At 35.4% G+C, this 22,185-nt stretch overlaps 1 pseudogene; it reads left to right on the top strand.

Moving 5' to 3' along the window:
* Nucleotides 1–9,866: 9,866 nt before the first annotated feature.
* On the top strand, nucleotides 9,867–20,480 carry LOC110789590 (butanoate--CoA ligase AAE1-like; annotated as a pseudogene).
* The last annotated feature ends 1,705 nt before the right edge of the window (nucleotides 20,481–22,185 follow it).

Genomic DNA, 22,185 nt, shown 5'->3' with positions numbered 1-22,185 from the left:
GGGTTTAGTGCTGGAAAATAAGATGTCCCTAAAAAATAAAACAAGTTTGCTTATATAGTTTTGCCAAAATAAGGCCTAAAAACGGAATTAAAAACGCGAAAAACTGCTGGAGGTTGGCGTCGCCCGATCGGGCGACGCTTCGCCCGATCGGGCGAATCACTCGATAGTCGGCCCGATCGGGCCAAAATCCGCCCGATCGGGCGGATTGCGAAATCTCCACAAAGCCTCCAGATTGACCGCCCGATCCGGATCGGGCGAGCTGCGCCCGATCGGGCGCGCGTTGATGAACTTGGCTTGCTTATAATTCCGCCCGATGGTTGCATTTCGCCCTCAACTTCCAGGGCGATTTGCAATCTTCAATGTATCTCGCCCGTATCACCAAGTCTAACTCCCGGGGCTCAACCATAAGCATCTAAGGCTCCCGAAAGTCGACGATGGAAGTCCCGAACTTCTCGGACTCATATAGTGGCCTTGATCAACAATGAAACGGGTCTAAAACGACCAATTTCTCATAATCAAACCTGAAACTCAAGGCACACTCAATAACACACATTAGTACTAGAAACGGCTCCTAAGAGCACGTTTGATACATAAAAGTACTAAGGGACGGGGGTAAAAACTCTATATAAAACGCATATATCAATTACCTGCGATGGCAGGAGTGCAACCCAAAGAGACTGCTATGGGGTCCTGCATACAAGAGCGAGGGTCAGTGCTGATTATGTAAGGATGGCTGCAGAGATGTATATGAAAAAGTGGGCATTGGATTACGAAGGCAAGAGTCGGAGAATTATGCTTGACCCAACTTTTGCGGTAATTACGCCTTGAATTTTAATTATTTAAATCACATTTTTAAGTATTAGGTGTTTAACTGACACACCAGAATATATTTATTTCACATCATTTTATATTACAGATGAGGGTAATTACGAATAAGGATCCTTTCGAACATCTCGCAAAGAAGCACGACCAACCGCTTCGGGACATAACCACCGCATCCCAGATTTGTGTGGTATTTTTCCTACTTTTAACATTCTCCTTTCACATGTTCTCCGATATGCAAATAACTATTAATTCATTGGTAATATGATGGAAACAGATTTTTGTTCCTGTGTTGGACGATGACCATTGGTGGTGTGCTGCATTTGAGTTGAAGGAGAAGACCATATGGTTCATGGATACTATGTACCCCAACCCCGAGGAGAAGCATAAGTCCATTCTGAAAAATATGGTATGTTTTGCTTTCCAAATGTTTTTACGCCGAATGTCATCTACAAACTACAATTTCTGGGATTGATGTTCAGATTAAGTATGAATTCTTTACATCACAGATCCCGGCCGTCGACACAATGTTAAATGTCCATGACCCCCAGTGGGAACTAGGCACAATGGGTAGTTGGGGAAGACAACTAGTGGAGCTTATGAACAACACCGACAAGTATGTGAACTGAACCAGTGGACCGATGATTCAATCTATGTGTCAATTCAATTTTATTTCCCTGTTTAATCACAACCAACTGGGTTTTTTGCAGTCATAGCTGCGGCGTACTAATGTTGGGATGGATAAAGTCATCGGCCGCTCGTATCGTATCAAAATATGGAATGGTACGAGACTGTGATATTAGCCCTCAAATTACATGGTCCTAAGTTGCTAGCCTATAAACTACTGCTCCTAATTACCCTTCATTCATCGTTGTAGGAAAATATTGTTATGGCTCGAAAAGCGCTACTGATGGACGACTTTCTCTCGGAATTTAATGAAGCAAAGGATGAAGCATTGTCAGCAATCACCTGTACTTGAAAGGCATCTGATTCGTAGTAGTATTATGTAATTGTTGGAAACTGTTTTATTAGCCGGATTAAAGATTTTAGTCGGATACCTTGGGTGGTAATGTTTACTGCTTTTAGATAATTAACTTATTTTGGGATTAGTTTAGTGCTTTATGGATAATTTAGGTCTATTTTGTGAGATTTAATGGGTTCAAATTAATTTGGATAATTTGTTGGATAATTTAGGTCTACTTTTCCTAACTTTATGGATAAGTTGACCGTAATGTAAGTTGACAATACAAAGTTATACCAAAGTAGTGGAAGTTCTGCCTACATGAAAATGTGCCAAACATAAATGTTGGACTATATGAAGTGTACCAAAGTTGACAAATTCGAAGTTACAAAGTTACATGAAAATGTGCCATATGAAACGTACCAAATTCGAAGTCAAATTCGAAGTTCAGGCCATATGAAATGTACCAAATGAGAAGTTGTGGCCACATGAACTGTACAAAATTTGACCACAAGTCCAGATATTCTGGCTACGTGCAATGTACCAAAAGCTCTAAGATCTGGCAACATGAAACGTACCAAACTTGATTTTTGTACTACATGAAGTGTACCAAAACTCAGTAGACAAATGTCATATTCATGCCAAAGTTGACAAATGCCATACCATGCCAAAGTTGACAAATGCCATACCAAACATAAATGTTGGACTATATGAAGTGTACCAAAACTAAGTTGACAAATGTCATACTACCAAAGTTGAAAAATGCCATACCAAACTTGAATTTTGGACTACTTGAAGTGTACCAAAACGTAGTTGACAAATGTCATACACATACAAAAGTTGACAAATGCCATACACATACCAAAGTTGACCTGTATTTCATTACATTTCATAAAAAGTTGACAAATGCCATACACATACCAAAGTTGACCTGTATTTCATTACATTTCATAAATATCTTTATTTCCATTTCCTCTTGTGTTCATTTATCTACCTGTGTTCAATTTATGTAATTTCTACCTAACTACAATTCACAGGTCTTAATTGCATAAATATCTTATTCGTACCTGTTCATTCATTTAAAGTTCATTCATTTAAAACAAAAGAACCCATAGTTCACAGCAGAATTATAAACATATAAACATCAAATGTTTGGTCTAACGTACTAAAGTTTCCAAACTAACTTCCAAACTAAAGTACCAGAATTCAAATGCAACAGAGTTGCCGAAATACACAACTGTATATCAAGTACATTCAAAAAATTATATCGAAGCACGTCAACACGGTCTACACACGAACTGGCCTCCCACAAATAAGGTCGTAGACCTCAGATTTCCTCACATTCAAATCGCACAAGATATCATCAACAGCAAGTGATATCCTTGCATCCTCTATTGCACCCTGATGATGATAAGATAGCAAATAATTATTATTTGTTACAACAGACTATTGTTTTGATAAATAAACACACATACATGAACGTACCGGTTTGAATGTGGCAGAAATTTTGTTGCGTTGGACTATGTCTTTTATCCATGCTAGCATTACAACTAGGGGTGTTCATTACCGGGTACCCGGCTAAACGGGTACCCGAAAGTACGGGTACCCGGAAATGCGGGTAGTTGTTTTGTCGGCCCATGACCCGACCCGGGATCGTCGGGTACCCGGTTAACGGGTACCCGATTATCCCGGGTCGGGTCACTGGGTACCCGGCTTATTCCATAAAAAATAAATTCCATACACGTACATTATATTAAACAAATAAATAACATCTAAACTCGAAATTATCTCACTGGGATTTTGAATTATTGAATTATCTTATACTTTTTTTATATGGGTAAAATCTTATACTTACCTTCACTGTAAGCCTATCTTGGCAGATTTTAAAATACAACCACTAAAGCATTCAAATCATCAAATGGAAGTCAAAGTAAAGCAAAGGCATAATCGACCAAATACACTGAAAGCAAAACACAAACAAGAGGATGATGATGGACTTATGAGATGAAAATTACATAGAAGAAATAACTTGTCGTTAACAAAATCATAAACTGGTCTAATATCCTATAAATAGTTAAATACAAATGAAGCTAATAAATCAAAAACTGTTCTAATCCCAATTAATAAATTGTAGCTAATATCAAAATTACACCTTGAATCTTGATGGCCTTAACCGTGTGGCTGTGTGATAGCTTTAACATGAGGCGTCGTTGGTCCGGTGGTGCTACCGTGCTGGTCCGCGGTAAAGTGAAGGAAGAAAGATCTTGCGGTGGTGTTGTGGTGTGGCCGTCCGGTGGTGACTGGCGAGCCACTGAGCGAGAGTGATCGTGAGAGTAGGGTTTGAGTGTTTGAGTGTTTGAGTGAGAGATGAAACCCTAAAGAGTAAAGACTTAAGACTAGAGTATGATGTTGGGCTTTTGAGTTATGGACTTTAGGAGTTTAGGGATGTACACAATAACACAGTAAAACGCGAATTTGTTTTTTTTTTTTTTTTTTTAACGGGTATTCGGGTACCCGTTTAGTCAAGAGAGCGGCCCATGCCCCGACCCGCTACCCGTAATTTTAACCGGGTCGGGTACCCGGCCCATTTATTTTTGAAAAATCAGCAAAATACCCGCTTTATTTGTACTGGGTCAGCGGGTCGGCGGGTCGGGTAATGCGGGTCGAGTATTTTTGAACACCCCTAATTACAACACAACTTGACACACTGCATGACCAGTGTTTGACAATGATAAAATCAATATATAAACGAACCAACTTATATTTACGCGAAGAGATTGTGTTGGGTTACTTACTCATCGCTCGGTGGGACAGAAACAATGTCAACCCCCCATCCACTCAGTTCATCCTTTACCCATGACTCGTCTTTAGAGTAAAACAGGGTGTCCAAGTACTTCAATTGCAAGATATGTTGTAGTCAATCATATGTATGAAATGTATGCGACATTTATTAAATGTTTTTACATACAATCATTACCATGCGGCTAATCAGACGACCGTGCTCAGACAAAGGCTCGTCTGATGTAGGATCAAGGACCCAAATCCGCTTATCCTTCATGGATAATGCAACACAATACCAACGTGTGTGCGGTGGAAGTGTGAAGTACATGTGCAACACGGGTACTACAACCTGCATAAATTGCAAAATGGAAATGTATAGACAATACCACCAATTTTCAATAATTTTACAGATAATTATAAAAAATGTATTAAATTATGAAAGTGAGTAATTAAGCATACCACAAACATTTCCCGAATGACGAGGTTTCCAAAGGGGGCACCGAATGGGGCTACAAGAGACTAAGGGGGTTCGTTTGTTTGTACCTTAACCTGCCACAATTAGAAGGTGTAGCTCAAGATACGTTTAAATAAAAATGGTCGGATCATGATAACATAGATGAGAAATTCGTCTGAATACTAACCCCGAAACCAGGTTCAAGTATTACACTTCGTCCTCTGCCGGCACCCAATTTTGCCTTCCACCTGCTAGTATACATCTTACTAGACACTTTGACGTATTCTATCCCCGCATACTCATCCATTGCTACCATTCGATACATTTGATATTTTCTTAGACATAAACCATCGAACTCAATCAACTCAGGTCCTTCATCCCTGCATATATTGATCAATTGAAGAATAATAAACTATTGTATTCCAGGTTTAAAATTATAAACATTAACAATATACATTCATAATCCCCTTATAATTTACTAAATAGTTTGACATTTACTTGCTATTTCCCTGGCACTCCTTGATGAAAGTAACCAATTCCTTCTCCATATCAGTTCGACTCTTCCGGGAGCTCCTAAGACCTGGAACTCCCTTTAAAATTTTAGCAGTGATTACCTGTGCACATTAGATATGTAAAACCCAACATTAAAATTCTCTAAGATAAATATATATTGGATTGTTCATTGACAGTAGTGTAAGAAAATGTACCGCCTTCTGAGCAGGAGATTGAGCAGGAGATTGTACTTCAGTTTGTAGGGCGGTCACAGATTTCGGAAGGACAGAACAATCAGAGGAAGAGGGAGCCATAAATCCAAGAACATCTGAGGTAACCGTAGAAGAAGGACCAGGGGTTATAGGATTTATAGGATCACTCGCCAAAACTGGAGAGACTGAAGTGGAAGGCGGAGGGAACCCAAAGCCTCGAGTGCCCAAACCACGAGCTGAACCAAAGGCCTGTGCAAAACCCACCGGCGACGGAACTCCAAAAAGCTGTGTAGGGATTGTGGCCGGCCTGATTGTCTGCGTACCTCCGAGAGCAGGGCTAACAACCACACCACCCACACTACCACCACTTGTACCTCCACTATGAGTGTCCTTCAGCCCAGTATCTTGATCCCTTACCCCTACTATTCTTGACAAATCAAGTTTCATACTTCTTAAAACCTCTCCTTGGTTGTGCATTTGCTCCTCTATTCTCTCAAATTGGCTTGTTAAAATATTCAGAATCTACATACATAATTTTTTTTTTTCAAATGCACACAATCAGAATATCTACAGCGCGGTATGGATGTCAATAACTAATAAACTAATCAACTAATAATCTAATTAAACCAAATTGGATTAGACACAATAGAAAATAACCTCTTTTGCAATGTAGGAACCCCGCATATCTCTTGGCAATCGAGGATGATGTCTCTCGCCGTAAGCAACATCAACAGACTGGTTGTGGCAAATCAAAATAAAACATCAGTCCTTATATGAATGAATCATTACACTGCTGAATCACTACTCACACAACATGACTATTTGGTATTCCATCTCACCTGAGTTCTTCCACTAGTCACCTCCAGCTTTCTTGTCTGCCTCTATCAGGGCATCGACATCAGATTGGGACCACACAGCCACCCTCGGCATAAAACACCACTGCCTAGGAACAACATTAAGGTGGTCCAGGTAGAACACCTACAACAATAACCAACTTGCTTCAGAATCAAATAAGAGCTTTCAAAATTATACACAGTAAATATAAATATTTTCAAAAATACCAACCGTCAAAAACAGGCTGCAGCCCCCTAATCCGGAAACAACTCCATGCTGATCAAACTGATGTGCAAACATTTTGCACCATATCTTTAGCCACTCAAAACAGAACGTGCACCAATCATATGAATTTGACCCCGGTGCTACCGATGCGGCAGGTAACAACCTCCCTGCCAAGGTAAAACCGTGTGTGCTTGGGCACAACACCAGCTCCAATATAACAATCATAAAGGCTATTCTAAATTTATATTCCTCCTCTCTTGTTACAATTGGGACAATACTACCCACCGCCTTACCTTGTCCATCCCTCATCCCAACTGCAAATTCCCAAGCTTTCTGAACAGAAATCCCACCACTATCCCCATACATCTGAACAATATGGTATGCTATATCCCTATGGCGTGTGTCTAGGTTGGCATTAAGAGATGGAACAGGTTGAGTACCCATAGGCAGCCCCAAAACGCAGTAAAATTGGATGGGATCCAGGCTGAATTCCATATCGCCCCCACCATAGAACACCCCTTTAGCACCATCTACCCTCGTCACTAACCAGTAGGCAAATTCAGGGGACAGGTTGTGTAGTTTCAGGGTGAGGAGGGCTCCAAAACCCATTTTCCTAACTAAATCCCTTCGACTCTCATCCAACAGTGACAACAACTTTGAAAACACCTCAAGCCTATCATTCTCATGCATTACTCCGCCTTTCCTCAGCCTGGTGGACACAACAGTCTCCGATTTCTTCACCTGAGCACCTAAACTCAACTAAGATGCATACAACAATGGCACTCAATCAAAACCATGTCAGAATTTATCATAAACATCTGTTATGAGTAATGTACATTCAATCAAAAACTAGATAGTAAGTTAACAATTCAACAATTCAACAAACCTTCGGTCTAATAGTAGTGGTTACGTTATGAATACTAACGACGTCTTCGTCATCGTTGCTCTTTGTACGTGGCTCCTCCTCTCCACTAGTCTCCGCATCATACACTATTCTCTTCTTTCCACTGGAAGAAACTTCCACTGCCTTTAGCCCACATGCAGTTGTTCTCTACACCCACAACACAACAAGTTCACTTATGACTTAATATTAAAAATAGAATTGGATTAGAGTTGGATTCTTCTATTTAATACAATAGCATTCTTGTACTAATTACCGTTCGTGCTCCTGCCCTTGTAGACACGCCCTTTCCCTTAACAACGTCTTCCTCTGTTTTTTTCTCCTTTGGAAGTGGAGCATTACGTTTACCCATTTTCCTACAAAGTTATAAAGTTTAATGACTACAATAACAACGTAAACTAAACACAACAAATTCACAACATTCAAAAACATCACACTCCAATTACTTTCTTTTTTAAATGCACACATATAAACATCCACACATAATTAGATCCATTTTGGCACAAATCTACCAACCCAAATCTCATTTGCGATACCAAACTGTCAAACACTTTCAATACCATATTAGTATCAATATAAAATTATGATCCTTTTTAAAAATAATTCTATATTTTAAGTACAATTCTCCATATTATCAACACTATTTCTAACAAATTTCACATCATTTAAGCGACACATCAAATATACCAAATTTTTTTCAAATATCAAAACCCAGTTACAAAACAACCGCCATTCATGCTCCTAATTCCACCATTTCACAAACAAAACCCTAAACAAATTTTAATAAACGATTATTAATAAACGAACAAAAACATGCAGCAATTAAACCAGAAACCCTAACTGAAACCCAGAAATTCTTAAAATTTTACGAGTTTAACAATTACGATTACAAATATAAACCCTCCAATAAACCTAAATACATAAACTTTAATAATTTTCGATTTGGGTTTTAGGGTTTTACCTCTTGATGACAAATAAATCTTCCTCCAGCGCAATTGCTTTTCACGAATTCACCAAACCGAATTTATCGGCAGTTATCGGCGGTTGAGCGACAGAGTGGGTGGTTTTTTGTGAGAAACGACGAAGGTTACCGATTTTGGAGGGAGATCAAACGAGCGGGAGCGCGGAACAGGTGAAGAACTCAAAGGAACTGCTAAGATTATGGAGAGAGAGAGTGAGATATTAAGTGTAAATTTATTTATTTTCACATTTATTCCAATTTTACAGCTGCACTAAATTTTTAACAACTTAAATTTAAAGGTAAAACAAAAAAAATTTCGAAATTTGAATTTGAAATACCAGAAATCTAGAGAGAGAATGGGAAAGTAAAGGGAAATGAAAATGTTGGTGGGCCTTACACTTAATACCACCTAAAATTACCATCATGCCCTGGTTATACCTTTGCAATGGTATAGTAGGTATAGTCCAAGACAACCTCATGTCTAGGTGCATCAAGTTGATTTAAGCTGGCCATGTTCGTGACGCATTATTCTTTGCGTTTCTAAAGGGTTAATAAAATAATTAATATACAACTTCCTAATTTATTTATTATTACTACGTATGTACTACCTCCGTTTCTGAAAGTTCTTTACGCTTTAGAATATGTGTCCAAATTATGAAAACTTTGACCGTGAATTCTCACCATTATATACATCAAAACGTTACATGTAACATCTTGTTATATTGGTCTCGGTAAGTATTTTCATAATATCAACTCTTTACAATTTTTTCATATACGAAATTGGATATATTAGTAGTTAAATATTGCATTAGAGTTCGTGCAAATAGTAACTGTAAAGAACTTTTTGAAACGGAGGTAATATAAGAGAATATATATACATAATTTTTGTTGACAAAATATACACTTCATTTTCCTTAGTTTAAGCCATTATTTTATACTTCCTCCGTTTAGAAATAGTTGCATCACTTTGACTTTCACGTTTGCCAACGCACAACTTTGACCGTTAATATCTCTAATTATCCATTAGTAAAGTTAATTTTTTTTTGATAATTTGAAAAGTAGACATTGAGACTAATCCAACCATTTTTTTTTATACAAGGACATTTATATTTTATATATGTGTAAAAAGAGAGTCAAAGTTAATATATGAATAGTGCATAAAGTGAAAGTGATGCAACTATTTCTAAACGTAGGAAGTAATATTTTTGATATAGAAGGCGAAAATGGAAGGTCTTGAGCAATGTCCTGCTAACTATGTTCCTCTTACTCCGGTTAGTTTTTTGGAAAGAGCTGCGAGAGTTTATCCCGACCGAACTTCTATGGTGTATGGAGAAGTTAGTTTTACATGGAAACTGACTCATCAAAGGTGTTTGAAATTTGCTTCTGCTATTTCTTCTCTTGGGATTTCTTATGGTGATTTTGTAAGTCACTTTTCTCCATCTCTACTCCTTATGCTACTTTTACTTACAACAACGTACACTTGTATTATTATGTCCTGTGTATGATAGTTTCACTATCGAAATTTTAATTTGTTTGCTAGGTTTTGTAGTTCATTTATTTTTCACTAAGGCTCCGTTTTTTGTTTCAACGGGAAACATTTATAAGCATATTGTCAAGAGGAAATAGTTTTTTTGTTTGTTTGTTTAATTACAAGAAAAATTATATATGAAAAAAAATGGAAATAAGAGGCGCGAATAGCGAATATAAGGGATTAGAGTAGAAAATGTAGCATTTACAGTTCTCAAATGAAAATTGGTTTTCCCCTATAGAAAGTTGTTTTTCACCTTTGGGAAAATTATTTCCCACTATTAACAAAACGAACAAAGAAAAATAGGAAAATTATTTTCCGGAAAGTTGTTTTCCGTCAAAACAAACGGAGTCTAAACATCCCATGATTTTCCGGATTCCTTTTATGTACAATCGATCCTAGGTTATCCAATCTACAACCATATATATTGATTTGTTCATGTACTACCTTCGGTTTCAAAATGATGTTTCAATTTTTCGTTTTAGTTTGTTATTTACATTGTACTTTATACTCCCTCCGTTCTTAAATATTAGTTCTATTTTGACTTTTCAACTCGTTTCAACTCAATATTCTAACGTAAATATCTCCAAATACGTATGTTAAAAAAATATAATAATTTGATATTGTTAACCTACACATTAAGACGAACAAAATAAGATCTCACATGAATATGTTTTGAAGTACGTATTGGAAAGAAATTAGAAGATTCTTTTCAATTGTGAATAGTTTCAAGATTCCAAAAGGAACTAATATTCGAGAACAGAGAGAATACTATTTTTGACATTAAAATGCACCATATTACCCCTTCAAAGTTACAGCTTTCCTCTGGTTTTTCTTATTTATTCATTTTTTTGTTACACTCGTCCGTCTTTTACACCATCTCACTTATTTTATCCATATTTTATTATACTCACCTATCTTCTTATGCACTTTCTCTCATGTGTCTTAATATTTGTGAAAATATTAACTGTAAAGATCATTATCAAAGAGAGGTAGTACAAGATTATCTTGTAAGAATGTACGTGAACCAATAATATAACACATCCACCACTTGCATTTATTAGAAGAAAATCAACTCATATTATTTAATATTTTGTGGTGATCAGCATGTAACTCCAAATAAACTACGGAGGGAGTATAAGACTTCTCAATTAAGTGTCAGACGGGAAAATAGAAAATTAAATGATTTCTTAATATATGTCATTGGGCGAAAAAAGAATGTCTCGATGTCAAATACAAAAAAATTGAAAATCCCACTAGGCACTCTCTCCATTTCTTTTTGTTTTTTACGCTTTTCTTTTTGGGTGTCTCAATATGTTCTTTACATTTCTATTTATATTATTACATAAATGATTTAATATTCTATCAAAATTTGTGTCAAATGATTATTTTAACCAATTAAATTCATTGGGTCATTTAATCTCTCACACTTTTTTATTGGGACATTAAAATTTTGATAATAGTGAAAACATTATAAATAAACGTAATTTTTCTTGGTTAAATAAAAAATAGAGGAATATTAATGCACATTAATTAGTCAGTACTAAACGTGTAAAAGGTCAAACGTAAAGAACAAAAAGAAACGGAGGGAGTACTTTATTTCGAAATATTATTTAATCCCGATAAAGAAAACCACAATAGTTTACTCATTATCCACTAATTCTTAAATAATCCTGGTTCACACTAAATTTATTGTGGATCATGACTAAAATAAAGGTTAAAAATTTGATTCTAATTTTTTTAGACGTGTTTATTAGAATTATTATGAAAAAAATATCAAATTGGTATATTTACTACATGTTATGCTTGAATAATGTGATTTTAAGTTACGTTTCCCTTTGAAAGTAAAAGGGTTACTTTGATATAAAAATGGATATTATATCTAAGAAAATTGGTGTTTAATTTACTATAGTCACTATGTGAACAATAAAGATCACTATGTAGGTAAAAGGGGTGCTAAAGTAAACTATTGGTTTTGGGTCTACAATAATATTATTATGGACTAGATCCGAACAAGAATAATCCGTCCGTATTAAGCACCTTGTGCATAACTAACATAAGTCAGTGGAGTTTGTGGTGAACTAATCTTGTGACATAGAGGTCATAGGGTCGAGCTCCATCAACTATGAAATTCTTGGGAGTGGCTCAAGCGAACAACTGAATAACCGTGTTGGCTAACCAGCTGTGATATGTAATGGATGAATAGGTCGGGTTCCTTATGAAATATAACTTTATCTTTAGATTTTTTTTTTGACGGACTTTAACTTTAGATAGTGGGAAGAGATAAACATTGGTGATTCAATGCTTTAATAGAAAATGTGACAACTAAATTGAAACATGTGAAAAAAAATCGTTACTATTAAATTAGGATGCAACGGGTATAAAAAGTTGATATTTGAATATATTTACCGAGACAAATCTAACAAGAACTCACGTGAAAATGTTTTATGTATATTGTATAATATAGTGTAAATATATGATCAAAATTCATAATTTGAACACACATTCCAAAATGCTATACTTTTAGGAATGAAGGTAGCATAACCTCACTCTATGCATTACCTAATTGCTATGGAGTAGAAAATTACTATATAAATGTTTGTTTTTTGTGCGAATGAGCTACAAGGAGAATCCGATTTACAAATAGGATAGGGAGATTTGAAACTAATACCTATCGTACCCATACTATCAGTTTTAACCACTAAACCAAGACTTTGCTAATAGTCGAAAATTAAATGTCTTTTGGTACTACATAGTCAGAAACGTTTCAGATGTCTGAGAATTAACATCGAGGACCATTTTTGGAAACCTTTGCGTAACCAAAAATTCCTAACAACGTAGGAAAAATGATATCATTAAAACGAGTACTTGAGGCTCCTAATAATAACTGAAAAAATTAAGCATAGATATCATTGTTCAATTTCCCATAGACGTGTGTGATTTATGGGTTTTAGATACGAATGATGAAGTATGGGTTAAGAATAATAATCCTTATTAAACTTATATCTTGTGTTTGATTTATAATGTTAAGAATTTTAACTCATACATCAACCTCCAAAGTAGTATGGGATATAGAAACTTAGAAAGAAGATGTGTTTGAATCATACCATTACTTTAGGCTACCAAAAAAATTTCACTTTGGAACGAATCAAATTCCAAATTTAGACCGTACGTCCTGGTTTAATACCTGATTTTAACTTCTTATCATCCTGCTTATCAAACTCCCCTTAATTATGTTAAGATTTTGTTTGGGGTTCACAAAATTTGAAGTGTTAAAATATTAATATTTTAACGTATACACAGTACATTATATTTCCATCAATGAAAATTCTCACAATGGAAAAAATTATTTTAAGGGCATGTTTGGATTGAGGGTAATGCATTAAAGGGATAATAAAAAATAATAAAAAAAAGATAATTGAAGGTGATGATTAGTGGATGAGGTGATGGCAAATACAGGGCCGACTAAAAGGAGGTCCAGGCAGACCTACATCACCGGGCGACAAAATTTTGGGGCCCCAAAAAGAAATTATGTTGGTTAAACCCCCCCCAAGAACAAATATTAATATTTTTAACAGTTGATTTATTATGCATTATATAATATTTATCCCAATTGGTAAGGACTCATAAGTTTAGTAGTTGACTAGGATTCGAATCTTCGCCTGCCCCTTTTTTTTTTTAATTTGCTGCTTTTTTCATGTCCATCAAACCTTTACATCAATTTTCTCAAACCATCACACATAAAACGTTAAACCATATTATTAATTTGACTCTATATTTCGTATAAATAAAACAATATTAATATAATAATAATGTGTTTTACATTAAATTATTGGCCTTAAAATTTACGGGGGCCCAATATCTGTATTTTAGCACAAGGCCTCCAAATTGTCGGAGACGGCCCTGGACAAATGGAATAAGCTAGTGTTGGCAAAAAAAAAAAAAAGGGGGGGAACAAATACCCTCATTACGGGGAAATAGTTACCCACCATATATCCCACTACGTTGATTATTACCCTCATTTGCGGGTAAAAAATTCCCCATTCCTCTTTCACCTCACAACACCACCACCACTACCACAACTTCTCATCACAATACCACTACACCACCCTCCTTGCAACCACCTCAGTTCACCTTCATTGTCCTTTTATTAAAGTGATTTGATTTTTATTACCCCAATTACACCCAATCCAAACATATCCTAAAAGTAACAATGTGTTATGTGTTATAGAGTACTTGAAAATAATACTATTGCATTTCTTTATAATGTTTGACCCGCGTTGACCGATTGGTTGTTGAAGCGTATTTCTCTATGCCCCCTTCAACAAGGGGGCTGCAATAAAGATTTTTTCTACTAGTGTCTCTAGCTAATTTAATGTATTTTACATTAAGTACAACTAGTTTATCTGGCCCGTGCGAGGCACGGGCTAATTATACTATATGTATTGTATTGATTGGATAATTATTTGATTTTATATTTTTTGTGTAAACATGAATAAAATTTTTAATTTATCTGGCTCGTGCCTGATTATACTATATGTATTGTACTTAATTGGATAATTTATTTGTTTTTATAATTTTTGTGTAAACATGAATGAAAAAACTTAATTACAACAAAATTTTATATAATCATGTAGTTTTAATCATATCTGGAACACTTACCATCAACCGTAACACAATTAACATGAACATTATGATTGGAGGGAAAATGAGCAAGGTGAGCATTATCCAATATGATGGTGTTTAGGAAATAAAAAGATACAATACATCTAAAGTACATCCGAGCGTCCTCTACATTTTCTCCTTACGTATACATATCATATTAGGATAAAGTATAAGAGAGAGCACCAATAGGCATAAAAGTAATCGGATAGAAAAATATATCACAAAATATCATATAAGTGCACGGTCTCAACTAGGAAAACATATCACAAAATAGATATGTTATTTTAAGATAGAACCCATAATGTGACTTTAGAGTCCGAAAATAACTTATTAGACTTTATTGGAATTTATAGAACCTTATTGGAATATACTTATAGGAAGTTATTAAACTTCATTTGATTTATTTATTTTATCTTATTTAACTCGACCTTAATGGAAAAATATATATTTAAATAAGGTAAAGTGAATGCACCCTAAGAATATCGATTATCAAAAATGGCAAAATTTTAGTCGAATTTGAGGTCTTTATTTTTCTGTAATACCAAAAGGCACATAGTGTGACTTGGTAAACTTTTTTCTCTCTCTTAAAAAAGAAACCTCTTCCTTCTCTCTACAAAAACCCAAACCCTAGGTTTTCCCTTAGCGCCGCCGACGGCTTGAGAATCGTCTCTCCTCTCAGGTCGTCGGCGAGCGGTTAAGTGTAGTAGCTTCTTTCGTTTAGAGTGTTTTTTATTTTTGGTGGAGGAGCTACCTCCGTGAGTTTCGCCGGCAAATCAAAGAAGGGTTTTCAATAGGTTGAAGAAGCTTTATTGCTTCTCTTGATCTCCTCATCGACGATTTTGTTTCAGTCGACTTTTCCGACCTTTGACACAAGGGATCTCTGTCAGATCGGGTTAAGCAACCTTGGTGTCCATCTCCGAAGCTTCCCTAGACGCCGCCGGTGGATAATCTCTCCGGTAAAGGTGAAATTTGGGGTAAGGGTTTCTAATTCGGATTAGGGGTGCTAGGTAATTAGGTTGTTTGCTATGTTTCTGTTAGGTTTTCGGAAATCAATTAATACCTAAGTTCCTTGTCGCCGTCGTCTCGCAGTGTCGGAAAATACGCCGATCTTGACGGTAAAAGGTAAAGACTAGGTTAGAGGGTGGTGTTTGGTATTAATTTTGGCCGGATTTTAGAGGATTATGTCATTTATGTGAGTGGTGTGATCCTTGTTTTCATCCCTATTGTGTTAATTTGATTGGTTTAGTTGATTAGTTTTAATGTCAAGTTCTTCTTTAACGTTGTTGGGTAGTGTGGTTTTATGCTTTGGTGTTGGAAGTTTCCCTGTTAGAACTGTTAATTTTTGTAGCCCTTTGAGTTTTTCCCAAAATTGGTTTGTTGTTGGATGTCTTATGTGGGTATGTTCAATTTTGAGGCAAGTATGGGTTGTTCGATTGAGTTTAAGTGTTGGCCCGATTCTAATTTCAGAAGAGTTAGTTAACCTTGTTAGTGATCTTGTCCTGGGAGTTCATACTACCTATAGTGGTGGTATGTCAGGTTGTAAGGCGAAGGGAGAAGATGAGGGTGATTATGGAAGGGGGTGTTGGTGTCCACAAAGTTGGGTTGTTAGGTTTAGGTTTGCGATGAGAGGTGATCTCATTGCATTCAAAATTTCTTATCCGAAGACAGCTCCCCAATGTTTGGGGGTTCATAGCTTGTCAACTAGGTTGAGTCTCTCCCGTTCCAAGGAAAGACTCCATGTACCTTTTCAAGAAGGTATAAGGTCACTGTCTCAGTTTGTTTGTAAGCATTTCACCCTGCTTACAAAGTTGGTTCAATCAATGAGTGGATTATCTATCCTTCCGTGTCTCTCTTTGTCGTTCAAGTGTCACAGGGTTTCAAGGGCTTCCTTTCGACGTCTACAAGCTTGCTTCGAGCCAAGTGAAAATGGGAATGAAGAAATGTTATGGGGCTTCATCAGTCAAGGGCTGACGATCAAAGTATTCACTGCCTTTGCGGTTTTTAAAGTTTACTGTTTATTTTGGTTTGTAAGAGCTAGTAAAGCTCTAGTAGTAGTTTGTTGTAATATGTGAACCTTTTCAATTATGTATGTTTAAGCCTATGTCAAAAAAAAAAAAAAAAAAAAAATACCAAAGGGCACAAAATATATGTTTAGCACATAAACTACAAACCCCACTCCCCCATCTATTTTTCTCCAAAATAGTGGGTTCACTTTAAACATTTTTTCACAAAAAAAATACTAAAATACTTCCATTATTGGAAAAACTCTAATTAAAAGCATGATTGTGGTATTATATTTTCATCAATAGAAAACACATATGTCCGAGAAATGAATCATGTGTTCAACAAAATCTAGTATCATATGCGATTTCAAATAGGAGTTCAAAATGTAAAATACACCGATCAGTCATGAATAACAACACTTCTAATTAAACTCGATCAATTAACTCAACATGTAGACCAAAAACAATCAAGTAAAACCCTATACAATCAACTCTTTCAAAATTTTACTTCGTATCTAACCGAGGTAGCATTTGAAGAAAAAAAATTCATTTTGAGTATAACTGAGACTTGGACGGAAAACAACAAACAACCATATGAAATCAATTGCATGTGCAATACATAAATTGTTATTTGTTATGATTTACAAATCTAACTCATTAACTTATTCCTCGAGAAACCAGACAATTAAAGTTAAAAGGAAATTTAACTTTGAAAGGAAGTATACAATTTAAATAATGAACAATTATAATTCAGAAGAACAATGACGAAGACATAGCTTTCGGGTAGTTAAACTGCAGTCCTTGTAAACAAAGAAGACCCACAAAAGTTGAACCCAAGTTAATAAGTATCCCAATAAACAACATTAAAATTTCATATTGAACTTGAACAGTTTGCTTTCAAAGCTGGTAATATCATTAATCTAAATACATAGAACAACAAAAGGAGCAAACTGATATCGAAATATTCCATCAAATCAGTAATTATCTCAAAATTTGTATTTGAAACTAAAAATTCACAATACAAATCATCCGAAAATTTAACTTTAAGAGAAAAATGCGAGAATATACTTGGAACTTCGAACTATTAAATAGAAATTATACTCAATTTGAGAAATTTTCGACAAATAATAAAGAAAGAAAGTACCCGTAAAAGGTCGACATGGATGTTCGCATGATAGATAATTGAATCTGGATCTATATATTCTCGTAAACTTCTACCTTTTCAAATTCATCCACTTAAAGTCATTGATTAATGAATCAATTAAATTGTGAAATTTTACTAAGAACCGTTACAAAATTAAAAGGGGAGAAGAGAGGATTAAGGAGTTAATTAAAATAAAATCAATTAAGTTGACATAGGAATTGAATTAGGAGCATTCATACAATTTAGTGAGTCATTGAGTTTGAAAATTGAAGGAATGAAGGGTGACGTCGTGATGGTGGCAATGATGGATCCAAAGGGCCAAAGATGAATAGACATCACCATAAATTCATAATTCATTCATTCTTGTAGAATGAATCAGCACATAGTATGAAAAAGGAATAATAAAAAATTAAGAAGATGTTACACGCGGCTAGAAGAGAAGGAATGAGAATAGATTGCCCCTTGGCTAATTGGTTATAGTTTTTAAATACTAGGTATAGATGTTCACCGATTAACAAAGCACGTCACGCTTGTATAAAAATTAATAACTTTTAGCAAATACATTGAAATAAAACTATATATCATTTATTGTCTAACAAATTTTTAATAGTATTTTAAGGTAATTCACTTTTATTGAAAATATGATCAAAGCTAGTGTTGATAAACATTTAATTACCTTCAAAAGTAAAGTAAGCAATACTCCCTCTGTTTTTTTGTTTTTTTAAATTTTTTTTACAATAAATAAAGAACGGAGGAATTACATTTTAATATAAGAATCTATGTATGACAATTATAGTATAAACTATTTATAGTTTACCAAATGATTGTACCTTTTGATCAAATAGTTACAAATTATGATAACATACTTATAGTTATACGTAATATTTTTGAATGATGACATCTACAAATTTATACTTATGGCGGTTTCATATGAATAAGTCCACTCTTATTATTCTATATGAAAATATCAAAGTCGTGCACGCGGTAGTTCAAGTAGTAGCTAAATAGAAAAAATGATGAAATTTATGAAAATGGTATATTCGTACGGTATTTCATCTTATGATCGTGTTACTATTATGTGATGTAGGTTGTATCTTTGGTCTCAAATATTCCAGAACTATATGAACTACACTTCGGTGTCGCAATGGCGGGTGGTGTTCTTTCTACTTTAAATCCAAAGTTGGACACAAATACTCTATCCTTATATTAGAAGAGCTACAACCCAAATGTATTTTCTTGACAACCAACACATTGAAGTTATGAATCTTGTGATTACCAAAATAATCAAGACCCCTGTATTAGTACTTACATCAACATCATGTTGTTGTTCAAAATTACCTAATACTCTTCTATACTACAACGAGATTGTTGATATGGGTAGTGGATTGGATAGTTTTGAAGCTGTAAAGCCCAATAATGAATGTGATCCTATTTTAGTGAACTATACTTCTGGAACCACTGGTCATCCTAAACGTGTGGTGTATAGTCATAGAGCTACGTACCTTAACACGTTAGGGGAAATTCTTAGAAGTGATTTAAGAGAAGAGATAAAAGTGGTGTTCTTGTGGACTGCTGATATGTTTCGAGCTAATGGATAGGGATTCACATGGGCTATTGCTGCTCTTGCTGGAACTAATGTTTTTCTTAGTAACCACCACGGTAACATACTCAAATCTATATGTTTGCACAAGGTTACTCATTTATCTGGTCACCCTAGTATTTTAACCACTGTCATCGAGGAAGCTAAACATCGTAACAGTTATCTACCACACAAGGTTTATGCTCATATTGCTGGTGTATTACCACCCTATGATGATTATACATTCACCGCCATTCAAAATTTAGGGTTCGAGGTTGTGCATAGGTATGAAATGACAGAGATTCTTGGACCTCCGGTAATTAACAAATTATGGAATACTAATTGTTGTTCTAATAATATAATGGATCATATTATGGAAGAATTTGATGTTAAGAATTCAAATACAATGGAAAGTGTACCTTGTGATGGTAAAACCGTAGGGGAAGTCAGTTTAAGGGAAATTCTTTGATGATGGGATACCTTAACGATCCGGCTAAGAGTAAAACGGCTTTTAAGGGTGGATGGTTCCACACTGGGGACTTGGCTATTAGGCACCAAGACGGGTGTATAAGTTTCACAGACCGTGTTGTGGATACTATCTTATCAAAGGGAGAGAGCATAAGTAGTTTGGAGATTGAAGCTGTATTATTAACTCATCCTAAAGTTCTACAAGCCGCGGTAGTTTCTATGCCTATTCTCCATGATTTGAATCATAATGATGAGGTACCTTGTGCATTTCTTAAACTCAAGATTGGATATCATGCAACTGAAAGTGAAATTATTCATTTTTGTGGTCAAAGATTACCAATTCAGATGATACCTAAACTTGTGGTTTTTGGGAACTTGGCTATTAGTTCTACAGGGAAAGTGCAGAAGCTAATTCTAAGGGAAATTGCTAAATCCTTCAACAATCACTGATTTCTATTCATTGTTGAATACTATTATAATTATATTTATGTAAACATAATCCTTTTTTTTGTTATTATTGTGATGTCATTTTTGTAATGGTTTTTTTTACATATTTTTGAAAGGCAAATGCTAACGATCGCCCCTGAGACACTAGTTAAGCATTATAATTTTTGATGTTTCCTTTTCTTTATTTCCTTAAAATTCAATAAACATATTTGTCTTGTATACATTAATTCCTTATTCATTAGTTAATTTATGTACTTGTTTTATAACCTATCATATGTAAATCAAAATATAAAGTAAGATCTCGATCAATACTTTTTTCTTGCGTACACATGATCTTAACTATTTTACATTTCCGTTTACCGCTAAACACTTCAATGAAATATATCGAGTGTGCTTGTAACTAATTATTGCACATCTTTATGAGCAAATTAGGATCTCTTTTGTGCACATATTAGCGTAATTTAGTTGCATTTAGAGCTATTCCTGCTCTATTGCCTTTCTTTGCTGGTTTTCTACGCAGAGCTCATCTCTCCCTATTTTCATACAAAGTAAGTTAAAGAGACGCACAGAATATTAATGTCCCGCTAATCCAAAAGAGAGATTGATCACACCAATGGGGTTCGAGTGCAAGCTTTGTGGCATCCTCGTCGTCGCACCTCATCACTGTCGTTGCAGGCTCTCGCGAAAGAAGAGAAGTATAGGTGGAAAACTTACACCAAGTCGAGTCTTTGGGCTTGAAGGAGACACGATGTTTATGCATAGGAGAAGTGTAGAAGAGAATTGAAGTAGATAGGGGCATTATCCTCGCATGTATCATGCAGTCCTTACATCGTACCGGAAGAATATTGCCAACGGATAATAGTTATGCACGGGTTGTGAACGATTCGACTTGCACCCTCAACACGGGTCGTGCAACACCTGCTACTCTATTCCAGCTCGGGGTCGTGCAACACTTACATGGGTCGTGCAGAGTTGACAAGGACCGTACAGTGTCCGACAGCTACCCTACTTCTTGTACACATATTCCCCCCTTAGTATGAATAGAATATTACCCTAAAACCCACATTTGTGGAGTGTGTATTAAACTTTATTTTCAATCATTTTTTTTCTTTTAGGAACACACTCTCACCACTTTATTGCCTTCTAGATTACTCTTTAGTTTCTGCAAATTTTGGAGCAAGATCAAGTACTTTCTTTTGTTTACTTGATTAATTTCGTTATAGCTTTTATCTAATTGCTTTTTTTTTTCAATTTCTGAGTTTTAATTCATGATTTGTGGTTAAGTTTCTTTACACAATTTGATATGTTCTTAGTGTTCATCCCCAAGTTCATCTTTTAGGTTGAGTTTCTTTACCCGTAATAGAAAGTCGTGTTTTCATGTTTGGTTTGCTTAGATCTAATAGGTATAAGTGCTACTATGTGTGAGTAGTTATCTTAGGCTTAGGGGTTGGGTGGAGCCTAGTAGAATTATGGCATGATTCTTCATTCTCTCTCCTCCTGTACGTACCCTTGGTGTTTTTTGGCCTTTTCCAGTTGTTGATGGATTATGTCTCTACTTGAGATGGGTGTATGAGCATGCTAGATGGACTTGGGTTGGTCTTGCTTGTTTGTTCCCTTGTTCCAAACCCCAAGGAAAAGTTGTGATACATGTGCTATAGTTTTTCTCCTAGATGAGCATTGAGTACGGAGCCGTTGACACCGGAAACGC

This window comes from Spinacia oleracea, chromosome 6, assembly GCF_020520425.1.
Source record: "Spinacia oleracea cultivar Varoflay chromosome 6, BTI_SOV_V1, whole genome shotgun sequence".
Lineage (NCBI taxonomy): Eukaryota > Viridiplantae > Streptophyta > Magnoliopsida > Caryophyllales > Amaranthaceae > Spinacia > Spinacia oleracea.
This window is presented reverse-complemented; position numbering and strand designations above follow the sequence as displayed.